Here is a 16583-nt window from a genome sequence, read left to right on the forward strand (position 1 = left end):
GGAGAACAGGAGCTGGGAGCAGGAACATAGGATTGATAGATGGATAGATAGTTGTGGAGGGTGAGGAGATTAAGGGTTAGTCGGTGAATAACAGGGGGAAGTCTAAATGATTAAGGTGGTTGCAGACTTGTGAAGCCTGGGATCAGATCTTCCCTCTTTTCAAGGAAATTAAAGGGCAAGGAGACAGGAAAAGGATCAAGAGATTGTTTTTTGATCCTTTAGCCTGTCATAATTTGTTTCAGTTTCTCCACACAGCACACTGATACAAGCTGAGAGCAATAGAAAAACATGCACGCACGCACACACACCCACACATGTATATATATATAAAACATCCTCACTAACCAGAGATGAACAAAAGAAATAAAACATCACACACATTTAGAAAAAAACCTTTGTGGTCACAAAAATGCTATGGATAGTCAGAGGAGCGTAACCAGAGGAGTGTCACAAATTAAGATAACTCTGTATTAAAGCTGCAAGTCTGATGAGCAAGCAACCACAACTTTTTTTTTAATTTTTATGCCAGTTGTAGTCTATAAAAATGAAGTAGCAACTACTCCTGATTTAAATCATGAGTATTGACAGCATGATTAAATACTTGCTGTCATCATTATTATTATTGCCTATATGTTGAATTATCTCTACTGTGGAGTAACGCTGTTTTGGTGTTATTATTTAAAAAAAAGCAATATCTTCTTATACATGTAGTGAATCTGGTATTATTAGCATAAAGTAAAAGGGGAGGACACTCACAAGAAGATGTTGTAGAATGCTTTGCATGTTATCGTTTTTTTTGGATAACATGCAAGTGATAGCATGCACCATGTTAACAGGACAAGCCATGATGATCCTGTTGTAATGAAGCACTCGCCACTTGGTGACACTAAGATATACAGCACATAGATGCTGAGACACTCAGACGGCACTCTGCCGCGCACCCAACACCTGCTCCCAGAGACACGCCCACAGATGTCCACCCGTTACCATCAGACAGCCTTGCTGTGGATTCGGCTGGCCTTAATCGAGTTACAAAAACTGACAAAATAAATCTGACAGCTGATTAATAAGAATTAAAATGAATACAGAAGACTTTTTTAATGTGTTCATCTCAGTTCTGTTCTATGTGCTGCTTAGACAGTAATTACTGAGGATTTTTTTTTTATCTCTCAGTGAATCTCATTCATCCCATAATTGCCATTTCCTTCTTGCCACTAATCATTCACCACAGATCTGTGGAAGTAAATTTAACAAAGTATAGCAAAAAAAAGCCACTTTTACCATAATTGGCTCTGATTGAGGATCAGCAGGTCAAATACTGAAAAATGTGAATTTTATTTTATTCATTAAATCCACCAAACTAAGAAGCAGCATTCAGGTCTTTTGCTCCACAAATTCAGAAAAAATTTCCATAAAACGGCAAAACAGCTGAAACATGGAGTTCCTTTAAATCCAGGCCATAAACCCATTTGTTAGAGTTGCTTTTAATTAATAATACTTCGAACACTGTTATGCCCAGTGATGGACTGACGACATGTCCAGATCATGATTAAATACAGGTGAGAGACTCCACCTGTCTCCTGTTCACTGCTGGATTTAGACACCAGGACCCCTCATGACCCCATTAGGGATGAGCATGTTAGAGAATGGATGGATGAATTTCATTTAATGCAGCATTAGAAAGGTTTCAAAAAGTCTTCAGTTTCACCTGCTGAAACCTGCAGCTTAGCTGTGTGTGAACTCAGATTTCTTGCATGTGTGTCCAACGTGCCGCTGTACTGCTGGGTTTGTTTAGCTAATTATTTTCAGATCTTCACCAGGGGCAGAGTGCCTTTTCCCCCTCTGGAGAGTCCAGTGAGTCACTCACTTCTCTGCTGTGAAACACAAGCAATTACCACAGCAGTAGCTTTCACTGGTGACTTCTAAGAAAACACACTGTCACCATCTTAGCTAAATGGAGCCATGCTGGTGTACACACTGTCAGCACTTAAATTCTTCAAGGGCTTGACAGAACTCTCAGTGGACTTCAAAAACAGTAGAGATTGAATTTCTCTTTGTTTACTGTTTGCAGCCAGTCACACGCACGCACACACACACATATATATATATTTATATATTGTCTATTATTGTGCAATAGCCAGCCAAACCTAAACCCTCTCACATCTCACGGACTGACTATTGACCAGCTCTCCAGTTAATGGGTCAGGAAAGTCTCTAGTTCCTAGGGCTTTTACTCCATGGATAGTCTAGAAAACATTCTGTTTAAGCTGGAGGCGGGAGGACTCGTCTAGCCTCTGACTGCCTACAATTCCAAAAGTTATCAGCCTTTTCAATTATTAAGGCAATTAACCTAGTAGCTCTCAAGGTTACCTAGCCCCAATAATCACTTTTGTTAACGGCAGCTCTCTCCCTTATAATGAGCACTTGTTGCAGACTAGATAAATTTTAGTGGCTCGGCTTGAACCCCATGGTGATTATTTACTCATCGCCAAAGAAACCTATGGAGCCACCATTTTCCTAGAACCATGTACGTAGACTTTACAATGATCAGAAGAAATATTAGTAATTCCGGACTCAGAATTCATTTCAATGTCCACAACCGTCAACAAAATTTCATATATATTTTTATTAGTACCTTTAGCAGGGTTAAGTGACAGCAACTTATTTCAAAACGATTTACCAACTACAATTAATTTTTTTTAGATATCAGATTAAAACCACATTATCTATCCCTTCCTTATCCTATCACTAGATTTTCTAAGAGGCTTTGGGAAGCAGTCGGACTCGTACCCAGTAGTTGTTATGTCCCTTGGCAACAGAAATTTTGACTTTCTTGGTCAGAATCTTGTCTTGATGAGACAAAAATCCCCTTAAAATGAAACAAAGTAGATCCAGTCCTTTATATTCTTCAGACTCTTAGATCCCAAATCAATCAGTGACCTTTGTCCATTCACCAAGTCCATTGCAGCAGAGTTGGGGTCTTTAGGGCAGAGAGCAGGGCAGCGGTCAAATCAGGAAACCCGGATCTGTGGGTACATGGATCTTGTCCCTTACCCATGTGGATGGTATATCAACCGTCCACATGGGTGGTTCTTACGTGACCTCTTAACCTTTGGAAAACACCTAACACTTTACCCACTTTCACTTCTCCTGTCTTCGTCCGCTCCTCCGCAAACATCTGTTTATACTTCTGCTTCTCAACAGTCAGCATGTCTCATCCAAAAAGCCTTTTACTTTAACTCTAATCTAATTTATATTTCCAATACCCAAAAATTAACATTTGATTACTAAAAATCATTCCACTGAAATATAGACACCGCATAATTACTTAGACCCATAACACGTGTCAACCAAAATCAAAATACCTGAAATACATGTCAGATGAAATCAGATCAAATGTCAAATAAATCGGCATATATGATTAAGACCTTCTATATTAGACTGCTTTTACTTCTAATTAACACTTCTCTTATAACGAATCATTCTTTCAATCAAGAGAAATCAAAAATACAAGATTACTCATTCTTCTAAGGCTCTTATCTGTTCTGCTTTTCCCTAACCTTTTGTAACACTTATGATGTGATTACAGTGCTAGACTCAGAACAAGACAGGTGCTATGTTCGGCTACGGGAGTAGGGAGAAGTGCAAGTGTATCAATGCAAGTGAATCAATGACCACAGACCAGAAAATAAGTTTAAACTGCCGGCTTATTATTTTTGTAGAAAGGGAAAATAAGCAACAATTATACAAACAGTTTACATGCAATGACACAAATTCAATACAAAATAGTTTCCCTGTTTCTTTCCAAATGTTTTATTTTATATAATCCCTTTTTTGAAATTTAAACCTATCATTAGGTATTAAATGATACTATTTATTTAAACCTAGATTATAGTTCTATTTAATTCACAGTTTGTTTTAATCCTTTAAATCTTTTAGTTTAGTGTTCTTTTAAGAAGTTAAAGATTTTTAATTTCCTGTTTTAACTACTTCTTATTTCTATTTTAAACCCAACAAACAATTTCACATTCCACACACTATAACAACAGACATTGAATGTGGTTCAAAGGAAAAAACCAATAAAACACAACAGACACAATCCAGCAAAAGACCGAATAACTTGTGCTTCAAATCGATGTCTTTTCTCTGATGATCCTGAAGGGTTAATCCCGTTTCTCTGAATCCACTGCTATTTCAGCAGGAAACATGGTCAACTCAGCAATCGACTCGGAATTTCCCGGTCCAATTTCCAGAAGAACCTTAAAAAGGCCTGGTTTAATAACGAACAAAGCATAACAAAAGTTCATTTAACTCTGCTTGGTACTGAATAAAGTAGCATACTCGCTGATTTGGCGGTTGAACATCGCGTGTGGGTGGGGGGAACATGCTTCACCCACCTCGGCTCATCTGTTACTTCCACAGGTTTTGAACATAAAACATAAATGCGCTACTTTAGCTTTCCGTTTCAACAAAATAAAAATACTTTACAAATACGTTCTTCTCAGAAAATAAAATACACTTTTTAACTCACCAAGTCCAGTTCTGTAACATATAACACAATTCCGAACGCAGTCAGGTTGAAAAATGCAGAACGCTCCTTCTCCAAAAATGGAAAAAATGTTTTAATCGTCAATTTCTCTTATCTTTTTCTCGTTCACAGCACAACTCTCTTAGCTTCTTTGTTCTTTGCTTCTTCTTCGCGCTCTCTGCTTCTTCTTCTGGCACCAGAGAACATAGCAATCCGGTTGGCATGGGTTACACATCAATATGACCCTTCAGAATAAGAGTTTTATCTCACACTTGACCGTTTTAGCTGCTGACAAAATAAAGCCGTTTTATACAGATTTTTAATCAAATAAAATATCATGTTATGAAATACAACACTTATGTCTGTAATTACTTTTTATATTTTTAACTGTTTTAAGACCTATTTATTTTCCTATTTATTTATTTATTTATTTATTTATTTATTTATTTATTTATGTCCTATTTATCTATTTTATAGCTGTTTTAATGAAAAGGCTTAAATTTAGTGAGGACTATGTTAACCTGGGTTACACTTTCACCTACCATCTACCTCCAACACAACATTGGTGATCTTTAATTACAGTTACACCTTTTACACCATCTCAAGTTCAAATGTCAAATCAGATTTAAAACCTTTTAGTTTCTCTCTTTGATTCAACATTCATATATTATAACCATTATACCTAAACCCACTCTCAGTTAGTTACTCAGTTACTCAGTTACTCTCAGTATAATCTTAATGTGAGTTTTTACAGATGATGTTCTGAAAAGAAACCAAGAATACTCCGTTATTCTAATTATTTAATACCAAAATTACTGTTACTTGTTTTACTTGTATTTCCACAAGTGTAAGTTTAAGTGTAAGTATTCTTATACATAACCCAATATTAATATAAGTATTTTAATTTGGGTCTCATCAAATTACTCAATGTTTAGATTTTATTCTTTAAATCTTTAATCCTTTGAAACAAGGAATAGTCTAAACTATTATAATTTTGCAGGCTGGAAGCTTACTTCCTCTTTCATGAAACTCTATCTGACTATGATTTGTTTTATGATCAGATAGAAAATAGAAGAATTCAATCAAAGTATCCAGGACACAATAACAACACACACAACCAGATTAATTTTATTACAGTCTGACTCTACTGTTGGGTCTTAATGTCACCTGTGTAATTAATTTCAAAAATAATTTTATTTATTGTCACTATTAAACTAAAATCTCCACCATGGGGAAGTGGGTGAAGGTAAAGACTACAGTGGTGCCTGTGGTCATCGGGGCCCTCGGGGCAGTCACCCCCAAACTGGAGCAGTGGCTCAAACAGATCCCAGGAACAACATCAGACATCTCAGTCCAGAAATGTGCAGTTCTAGGCACAGCCAAGATACTGCGCAGAACCCTCAAGCTCCCAGGCCTCTGGTAGAGGACCCGAGCTCAGAGGATGAGAGAGACCACCCGCGGAGGGTGAGAAGGGATATATATATATATATATATATCAGAACAGCATAGCTGACCCATACACAGCTTGACAAAAACCTTACATTCACCTAGGGATGTGCATTTATCATATCATTTATCGATACATTTCTTACCATTATAAGCATTTTGATTCATCATTGTCACAATAAATTCCAATGAAATATGTTTAAAACACCTCAAAACTGTCCTTATTGTTGGGATCAATAGCTTTGCTATTTTCTCCAGTGTTTGTTCAGTGAAAGCCTCAAAAAAATACCTACAAATTTCAAAATACACTTACCGTTTGTAGCTTAGTGATATAAATCCCACTTCTTTATGTGACTGGGAATGTTATTCAAGAGCAGTATTTGTGTTTGTAGGACTATAATTGCAGTGACACACACAGTCATGAGGTTACCTAAAAAAGTTATAGTAAATACTTATTGTCACTTTTATCATTATCAGGATAATACCACAAAATACCCTGATAAAACTTTTAAGTCCATATTATCCACCTGTACATTCAACTCAACAGGAAAAGCAATTTCCTCCCCTTATTTTAGGGAAATTTTTGTGAAGTGAGCTGGGTGAAACTTCTGATTTCCCTGCTAATTAGTTTAGTGTCACAATCTGTAAGCATAGAAAAAATAAATAATTTAAAGATTCAACAATTTGTAGAACAACTAATAATAGCAAGTAATCCTTTACATCTGTGAGCCAGTTTTACAAATCTTTAATCAATATATAAGAAATAGTCAGCTTGGGTTATTTTCTGATGCAACTGGATTTTAAAGTAATTTTTGTTTCAGTTTTTGTTTTGAACCTTTTGAATATTTATTTTTAGCTTTCCATCAGTCTGTATCTGAATATGCTCAACTCACTGCTTAAGACTCATCTCATTTTTTTTTTTAGTTTCCGTATTCATTACTTCTTATCTCTTTATGCTATCTTGTTTGGCTAATTGCTTTGCTACTTCATTAAACTTTAAGGCTCTTTGGTCAACTTTTTTTTTTTTTACTTTGCAAGTTTACTCACCTTTCCTCAAGTTATAATAGAAGAGGTGATTATGTTTGTTTAAAAACCAGGAAATGTTCAATAATCTAACCCAGGTTCCCAAAGATTTTAGACTAGAAAGCGGCCCGCATCATCACAGATCCACTACCGTACTTACCATACTTTTTTCACAGACTCTTAGTGTTTGTTGCTGACAGACATCGTGTAGATTAATTACACCCATGGATGTTTGACAGCCTTTATTTCTGTTAATTATGAGGATTTTCTGCTTACAGTTGATGAAAACATGACATGTAAAATTAGAATATTGCATCAAATAAATTTAAAAAATGGGGTGTTAATGACAATGTGTTTAATACTTGCTTAAATGTTTTCCTTTTTAAAAATGTATTTTTAATCTGATAAACTATTCTCATGAGAACTCAAGTCTTTTATTTTATTTATTTATTTATTTATTTATTTATTTATTTTCTTTGGAAATATAACTTAAAGTAGTGTCAAAATCATAATAGTTTAAACTTTTTAAATGGTCTGATTGGAGACACCAACAATTTTTGAGGCAAGCAACTATTTTACTTGTTTAAGTTAACTGTATGCATGTTTCCTTGTCATCTCATTTTGACTCGGTGAAAAAAAATAATCTAAACCTTTTTGATTTTTCTCTAAAATTTCCATTGATGGATTCGGGTACTGTGAGAATAAATGAAGTTCATTTATTTTCAGTAGATTTGGAGGACACTAAAAAAACCAGACATTCATAAGGTGCAACATTTCCTTCAACCTAAGCGAAACGGGTTTTCTAAATAAGTAATCAGTGAGATTGGCCTCAGATGGAGAGGAAAGAAAAAAACAATCATTTGTCATCGGGCCGTATGACTTCCTGTAACCTTAGAGAGAGGAGAAGGTCGAGTTTAGACGAAACGGTGGAGTTTCTTTCGCCGGTTGACCGTGTTTATGAGTCAGTGATCCGTGGTGACAGGAGCGACATAGAGACACGCAACATTAATATGAGATTCAAGTGGACTCAGAATTACTTCCACACCAACTGGCTCAGGGTGCGGGAGATCAAAGTGGCCCAGGAAATAGATGAATGCCAAGCCTGGGTGACTTTCTGCTACTGTATTCATAAAGAGCGGCTCCTCCATCTATGTTATGGGGTTTATGTTTTGGTCAGATGCACAAAAAGTAGGAAGTCAGTAAGTTGTGAATCTCCTAAAACAATAATTGATACTTACTACAGTTGACCCCTGATATTCACGAAGCTTGAGGACCACAGCTGTATGTGAATAGTTAAAGTCCGTAAATACTTTAGATCCTCTCTAAAAACGCTTATAGCTATCTATTTTAATAGTTCACTTCAGACTACATATACTTTATTACACATTTTGGAAACTACTGCAGACACTAACATTTCAGTCTTCCTTCTCTCTGCTCTTGGGGGTTCAGCCAATAGCAGTGACAAAGAATATGAATGGAGCTCCTGGATTGGCTGATGTGCAAATGCCAGCCAATAACATGTCCAGCATTGTGTAGCATTTTGCACTGGTATTTAACCCTCATGCGTCTTAAGAGATGGGGTTATTTGGAATCCAAGAGTTTTTGACTCTGTGTGGTCTGGCAGGGTCGGACTGACTCCGCATGTGCTTTTACCAGTTTGTGTGTGTGTATGTGTGTGGGTGTGTGTGTGTGCGTGTGTGTGTGTGTGTGTGCGCGCGCGTTTTTTTGTAATATCTTGTGGGGATTATTTTCCTGACATATACTACGTTGTGGGGACCAATCGCTCCTCGTGGGGACCGGAGCCTGGTCCCCACACTGAAAGAAATAACTCTTTGGATTAACATAAAAAAATCATGGAAAGATTTTCCACCTGATTACTTTGCTTTATTTCAGCACTATGTAATTTTGTTACTCCGATTTAAAGGAAATGTGTTGGCTCAACTTAATTTATTAAGGTTATTCCAATTTAAAGCAAATGTGTTGGTTCAACTTAATTTTTGTGGTTGATTCAACTTATTTACTTTAGTTGGACCCAATGTAATTTAATAGAACCAGACCAACTAATTTTACAGTGATACCTTCACACTACTTAATTAAGTTGATCCAACTCATGAAAATTAAGTTAGCTGAACAAACATGCTTCATGCTGAAAGAAAGCTATATAATCGTGTGGAAAATCTTTCCATGATTGAATTATGTTAATTCAAAGACATTTTCTTAAGTGCTATTAAATGAAGTGTTTTAAGACCACACTGAAAGAAGAAAGAACACTCAACAATGAGAAAAAGTACAACATGAACTGTATTTTCAAAATTGTTATCCATTTTCTTTTTACACAGCACAAAAAACAGCTGAGTTGAAAGTTGAAATAAACAACAAAAGGTCAGTTTTGTTTTTTCAGAAAAAAACTGGGCTGTGTTTAGCATAGATCAAATTCTTAACAACATAAAAAGTGTCAGTAAATTCGCTCAACTTTGCGAACTGTAACAGTTAAAATTTAGTTTTCCATTGCGGTCTTTAGAAAAACATGTAAAGATAGATTGCTCAAGTTGTTCATCACTTCCACCCCGTCCAGGACAATCCCAACATCCTCAATGGCATCGCCAGGCTCTGCACTCTCTGGTCGGATAACAGATTCCACAGACGGTCTCGGCCATTTGTGCACCTTGATGATGGGAACATGGGTGGGGTATTGGGGGGGAGAGATTTCACATCTCATTAAATAAAAAAATAACTTTACACTTATTTGGCTGACTCAACAACAGCTAAGGTCCATCAAAGATCTGTCTGTGTTAATTGTGAGTCCAGTGGTAAGATTTCCCATTTAGAAAAGGTACCATATTTTCTGCACCGTAAGGTGCACCTAAAAGCCTTACATTTTCACAAAAATCGTCTTATAATCCGGTGCACCTTGTGGTGCGGAAAATACGGTATATTGTCTCATATGGAAAAACATGAAGAGAAGGGATGAATCCCAAATAGGCCCCATATTCCATGGCCTGTTCTCCTCAATTGAAATGACAGTCTGAGGATCCACCACACAGACTGTCATTCTAAACCAGTCCTACTTATGTGCAAACAAAGCCCTGACTCTGTACACAAACCAAACATCTTATACATGAAGAACCTGTCTTGTTTTCTGGATGGAGGAAATGCCATGACTATGTGTGGTAGTTATTTCCAAATAGATCAGTACTAACATCTTAGGTAAAGTTACTTAATATTTTTGTCTGCGTATGAAACAATGCTGTTAGAAAAAAAGGCTAAATAAAACAGGCCAAAGATCTTTTTGTGGAGTTTAACTCACCTAAAAATCCTCATTTTAAACCCACTTAACAATAACTGTAATTATATCAATCTTACTAATGATTATCCTTTTCTGTTGGAGAAATCTAAAAGCATCTCAAAAGTCAAATTAAAATTGAATGTACCCAAGTGAAAAAAAAAGAAGAGTTTTAATGATCTTCTCTTACTTTAAATTTATTGGTAATTCACAGGAAGTCCAATTAACTCCAACTGTAATCACCTCTTTTGTGGACACAAAGATAAATTAACATACCATGTACTCTTTCTCCAGCTTCTCTGGATCTTCATCCAGGTACGCACACAGACCTTTTAGGATCCACTCTCGTCTGACTTCAGCAGTGTTTTCCTAAATATGCAGATCAGAAAACAATGAGAACAACCGCAAAAATCCAGCAGTATACTATAGGGTCACATACTTGAAAACTTAGCTAAATTCAAAGGAAGTCACAACGAAAGTGATCAGTGGCTTGCAGCCTATTTGAAAGATCTTTAAAATTGTTATTCTCCTTTCATTATGCCATGACTAAAATTAAGTTTAACATTTTATTTAAACTTCTAACTGAAGCTGTCACCTAAGAAATATTTATGTCTGAAACAAGGGTTCAGTACAGGGGGATATACTGTGAAAAATCTATTTCCTCTGCCTTCTCCCAGTGCTAGAAACAACCAGTCAGTGGAAGGAGAGTTTTAGTGCGGTCAATCCCAATCTCATGTTGCTGCTCATCCTTCTTCCCCCTTGCTCTGTACTATTCTGTAGCTAGCATAGGGCTGATAGCAGCTCATATCTACTAGACAGAGAGAGACAACACTCCTTACAGTTCCACATCCCCACGCAAATAAAGACAAATAAAACTGACTTGCCAAATACAAGTTCAGCTGAACTCTTATAATCGCTCCAACACTAGATTCAGTCATTTTAGATCTGGCAAAACTTACCATTAGCCACTGAAATCTAAAACTTGATGGCCGATGACCCCCTTCACCAGTGCTTATGTAGGTGGATAACAGACAGGTGATGTTCTGAAAGAGATCAGATTTTCAAACATTAAAATATGTAATTCACCCTGAGCAGAGTTGTATCTGAACATTCAAACTTTTAGTACAAGTCTCTTGAATGGATCATGAATCAATCAATCAAATTTTATTTGTACAGCACATTTCAGCAGAAAGGCATTTCAAAGTGCTTTACATAATTAAAAACAGAAACACAGAGTCATGCAACATTTAATAAACAGTGAAACAGATAAAAAGTAAAGCCAAAAACATTAAAAACATTGAAGACATTAAAACCGCACTAAGCCTAATTTAGCTATAAGCAACTCTAAACAGGTGGGTTTTAAGTTGAGATTTAAAGGCACCCAGTGTTTCAGCTGTTCTGAAACTGAATATAATCACTGGGCACATGCAAGCATATGTGCAGAACAGTGGTGACTTGAACATGGTAGAAAGCAATAAAAATATAAAACATAAAAATCAAAACAAAAACCTCAACATTTCAAAATTAAACCGATAAACTTAAAAATTGTTTTTGAACTACAATTATTTGGGGAAAAACAAGTACAATAACAAAATACATCTTTAGAGCAGAGGAATATATGTATTTAAAAAATAAGAAAGCTCAAGTCTGTTCATGGACTACCATAATAGGAATAATGGACAATCCTCTGAGTGTTTCAGCCAGAAAAAAATACTAGAAATCCATAGTTAGCAGGTGGACATTTATGTGGACATTGCAAGCACATTTAAAGCTCTAACAGCAAAGGTTTCCGCAGGTTCCTCTGACTCAAATTTAATACTTTTTATTATTAATAAATGAAGAATCTGTATTACGATAGAAAGCCACAAAAGTGTGTGTGCATCCAATGTCCACTCTGCATTTACCTACATAATAACAGTACTGAAATAAAATAATAATAAAAAAAACATTTAAATAGACTTATGTTTGGCCCCAGTGTTTAAAATCCACTAAACCTCAGACTTCAGAGTTTGTATGGCACCAGATGCTGAATTTACATCAGTCCAACTTTTTTCCAGGGAGTTTTAACAACCTGAGGAGGAGCAAAACTGTGACATTTATGGGGTCCGTTTTTTGTCTTGACAGCAGCTTTGAGACCCTTACACTGCTTCATGTGATGTTAGCATGATTTGAGTACATCAATTGCATAGAAACGTGACCGAACATAGAAAAAAATGTTTTTTTAAAAAAGTCTGATGATTTTAATTTGCATCTTTTTATTTCGATTTTTATTTTGATTTAGACGGATGAAAATAGACTGAATCTTACCTTTTTCAAATTAAGCAGATCCAAATCAGGAATCTTCCCGCTTCTCTTGAAAGAACAGTTTGAAGTTTTCCCAGACACAAGATCTCGCGTGATCTCGCTAGCATCTCGTGTGATTTTCCGTAATCTCGCTAGACCCTCTTCGGCGGGAGATTAGTCTGACTAAATTGAATCACGTTGTCTCAACTTGAATACATTTTATTAACGCTAGATTGTTGAATTTTATGTTTATTTGACGTGATTTTGTCATATTTGCCTTTGAAACATAAAATAATTCTGTTAAACATGTTATTTTTTATAAATGCAATGACCACTTCAATTCAGTTGTGCTTTGACACAAGCATGGAGCAAGCAGGAAATGGTGCAAATGTTAGAAAAACGCTGATTAATTACCAGCTAACCATCACTTCATGTGATGCTAACACATGTTAAACACTGACATGAGTACATCAATTACATAGAAACGTAACCAAACATAGCAACACTGATATGTGCACAATCCTGCCAGGAGAATTTAGTATTCTCTAAACTGCAGCTGGCGTTTTCCTGGCACGAAAAACAATCATCTCGCGGGGCCTCGTGTGATTTCCCATGATCTCGCGGGATCTGCCGTGATCTCGCTCGTCGCCTCCAGCACAAGATCAGTCTGACTATAATGAATCGTGTTATCTCAACATGATTCAATTTCATAAACGTTAAGTTGATAAATTTCTTGTTTGTTCAACATGATTTTATCACGATTTTGTTTAAAACATGAAATTATTGTGTTAAAAGTACATGATATTCTTTGATTAATGTAATAACCCCCCAAGTTCATTTTTTAGAGTGTGTCGACCTAATTTTTATTATCGGTTTTATCGCCTCTTCCTGTGTTTTTTTTCTTTCTCTTGACAATGTATGAAAAAAGACTCAACTCCGGTGCTCTCCACTGACCTTCCCTTCCTCATTTCCTTAGTGCAATGCACACAACACGAGTTGTCGGCCCATTTTCAAAACCTGAGACCACACATTAGCCGACCGAAATCCTAGGTATAACGATTCGATCGGGTTCGATCGTGCTGTGTGGTGTCCAGCACGACCTGTACTGGACACCCGACTTGTACCCACAAGTCCAGTTAACTTTTAATATTGAAGGGCAGTATAGTATACAGATTTCATAATCTGCACTCTTGGGTGAATGCAGTTTTTATTTCCATTTTGGCTTTATGTTGTTTAGTTTTTATTCATCAATCAATCAAATTTTATTTGTATGGCACATTTCAGCAGCAAGTCATTTCAAAGTGCTTTACATAATTAAAATAAAATAAAAATAAAAACAGCATGAGACATTGAGAAAGAGAGACATTTTCAAAACATTAGACAGTGAGACAGAGAAATAAAACAAAGTTAATAACTAGATGAAAAGTAAAGATAAAAACATTAAAAACATCAAAACCCGCAATTTAGCCATACGCAACTCTAAACAGGTGGGTTTTAAGTTGAGATTTAAAGGCACTCATTGTTTCAACTGTTTTACCGTTTTCTGGAAGTTTGTTCCAAATTTGTGGTGCATAGAAGCTGAATGCTGCTTCTCCTCGTTTTGTTCTGGTTCTGGAGATGCAGAGCAGAACCAGAACCAGAAGATCTGAGGGGTCTAGACGGTTGATACAGCGATAACAGATCTTTAATGTATTGTGGTGCTAAACCGTTCAGTGATTTATAAACTAACAACAGTATTTTAAAGTCTATTCTTTGAGCTACAGGGAGCCAGTGTAGGGACTTTAAAACTAGTGTTTTAAAGTCCCTACACTGGCAAAAAACGTATTCATGTACGTTTTTTGTTAATGGAGACTGAGAATTCATTTTATTTTTGTTTTTGGTTGTTTTGTTTATTTAGTTTATCAGTTCCAGTGTTGTATGTTCTTTTGAAAATAAAGTGTATCTATGGCAGGAAAAAGCATGCATTATTACATCATTCCATTAAATCAGTGTCAACAGGTCTTGAAACAATATTATCGCAATAATTTTTTAGACAATCGCTCAGCAAAATTTGTTATCGGGACCAGCCTATTGTAGTAAATGGAACATCGATAAATATATTTGCTCAATGATTTTGATGACAGCATTTGACAAATGTAATGTTATTACTTGTTTCATAATTGGTTACCGTATGATGATGTTTATGGCATAAAGCGCTTTGATCTGCTTTGTTGCTGAAATGTGCTGCACAAATAAACTTTACTTTTAAACTCTTGATCAACTTTTTAATCCAGTTTTATATAAGTCAGAGTTATCCGTTGCCTAAATTCAGCTGTGTTTACATTACATGGTCAATATAAACACAGCTAAAGTTTTGGACGTGTTCATCTCCAGTCTACTTGTAATCCAAATCTTTGTAATTAATAATTCCCTCTTTGTATATTGATGGCCTGAAGCTCCGTCCTCCTCTCAGTTGGCTCTCTGTGAAGCGCCCACTCACCACTTCTAAGCCCCAACACACCGCAGCTCAATACTGTATCTCTTCCATGTGTCAAGACTTCAAATACATCTCGTCATCCTCCCTCCCACAGCTGAAGTGAACCTCGAAGCAGAGCTGCTGTGTGTGTGTGCGGGTGTGTGTTAGGAGTGTGAAAACATCTGTAAGCGCGTGGCCCCGGCTGTCAGTCTTCAAATTCCCCCACGTTGACACGGAGGGGCCGAGAGGCTGCCAGCTAGCACCGCTCCACTGCTGGCTGCAGAGGAAGTCAGGCTCATTATCAGCTGCCAGTGTTTAGAGATAAGTCTGTCTGCTGCTATCTTTTTATGCCTCCATGTCATAGAATGTGCCGTGATTGAAACGGGATCTTTTTGTGATGGAACAGGAGAGTATCCTATAATTTCTCTCCAACAGGAAGTTTGGGGTTTTTTATGAGTTGTGTAAAATAGCTGCATTTTCATTACAAATGTGCACAAGACAGTCAGTTTTCCACTAATGCCTTAAAACACAATTTTACAATTAAACAAGAAATTAAATTCAAATCACACGTGCAGTTTGTCCACACAATAGGTTGATATTGTGCACCATCATGTTGCGCCATCATCCTGCCACTACTTACTTTTGTCTTCTTCTTCGTAGTTTGAACCAGCGGCAATGTCCGGTTGTTGAACATGTGTCTCATCTGATGTTAAAAAGTGTTTCCATTGGAGTTCTGCAAAATAAGCCAATTTTGATATGACCGAAAAAAAATACCTCTTAATAGTGTCAAAACTTTTTTAGCAAAAAGCAAGAATTCTTTTTCAAAATTATCGCATTTCCATTGAGCAAATTTATTTTTGAAATGTATAATTGCACAATTACATGGTCAATGTAAACACATCTACTGTCTTACTTGCGATAGACAATAACTACTCACACTAGGGTTTATCCAAGAGCATGCTTTCATCAGACAGTTGGTGATGTTGTACCTATCTTCCTACTGTACAATTATATGTGAAGACTTTTGGTCTAATTAGATCTTGAGTCACAAGGTGTGACGTTATTAAAACACAGTATTTCTAAATTAAGTAAAGTCAGGCTCATAACGCCAAACAAGTTTCTATGTCAGAAATTCCACAGACGTTTCCACAGGTTATGTCACAAAAATCTTTAAAGAATAACCTCAAATACACAGGATCAGTTTCAGAAAAGTTTTCATCCACGTGAACCCGAACAAATGCGCCCCTAAGTATTATTCGAAACATGCCAAACCTACAGGGGGCAGTGCAGCACTAAACTAAAACCTATGTCAGCCAATCAATTTCCTTCAAAATAACCACAAATTCCTGGCAGGATTTAAACAAGGCATCAGGAGGTTCATTTGTGTGGAGAGATATAGAGGTTGAACCACTTCAACCTCTGTATATTAGAATATGATATTCTAATATAAAACACAACATGATATGGATTGGGAATCGTGTCAGTTAAGTATGTGGATATATTGACGTATTATTTGTTGTACACCGTAATGTGTGGTATCCAAAGTCTCCATTTTCCTATATCCA

The 16583-nt window shown here is 36.3% G+C and overlaps 1 long non-coding RNA gene across 1 annotated transcript; it reads right to left on the reverse strand.

Annotated features, from left to right (window-relative positions):
* Positions 1-9280: 9280 nt before the first annotated feature.
* On the reverse strand, positions 9281-12694 carry LOC148155250 (uncharacterized). Its single transcript, XR_015765546.1, has 4 exons — positions 12588-12694; positions 11240-11323; positions 10557-10649; positions 9281-9662 (listed from the first exon to the last, which is right to left on the reverse strand). It is a non-coding gene; the product is annotated as an uncharacterized LOC148155250 (long non-coding RNA).
* Between the last annotated feature and the right edge of the window lie 3889 nt (positions 12695-16583).

The sequence above is a fragment of the Poecilia mexicana genome, unplaced genomic scaffold (assembly GCF_051168715.1).
Source record: "Poecilia mexicana isolate PSO_F unplaced genomic scaffold, ASM5116871v1 scaffold_15, whole genome shotgun sequence".
NCBI lineage: Eukaryota > Metazoa > Chordata > Actinopteri > Cyprinodontiformes > Poeciliidae > Poecilia > Poecilia mexicana.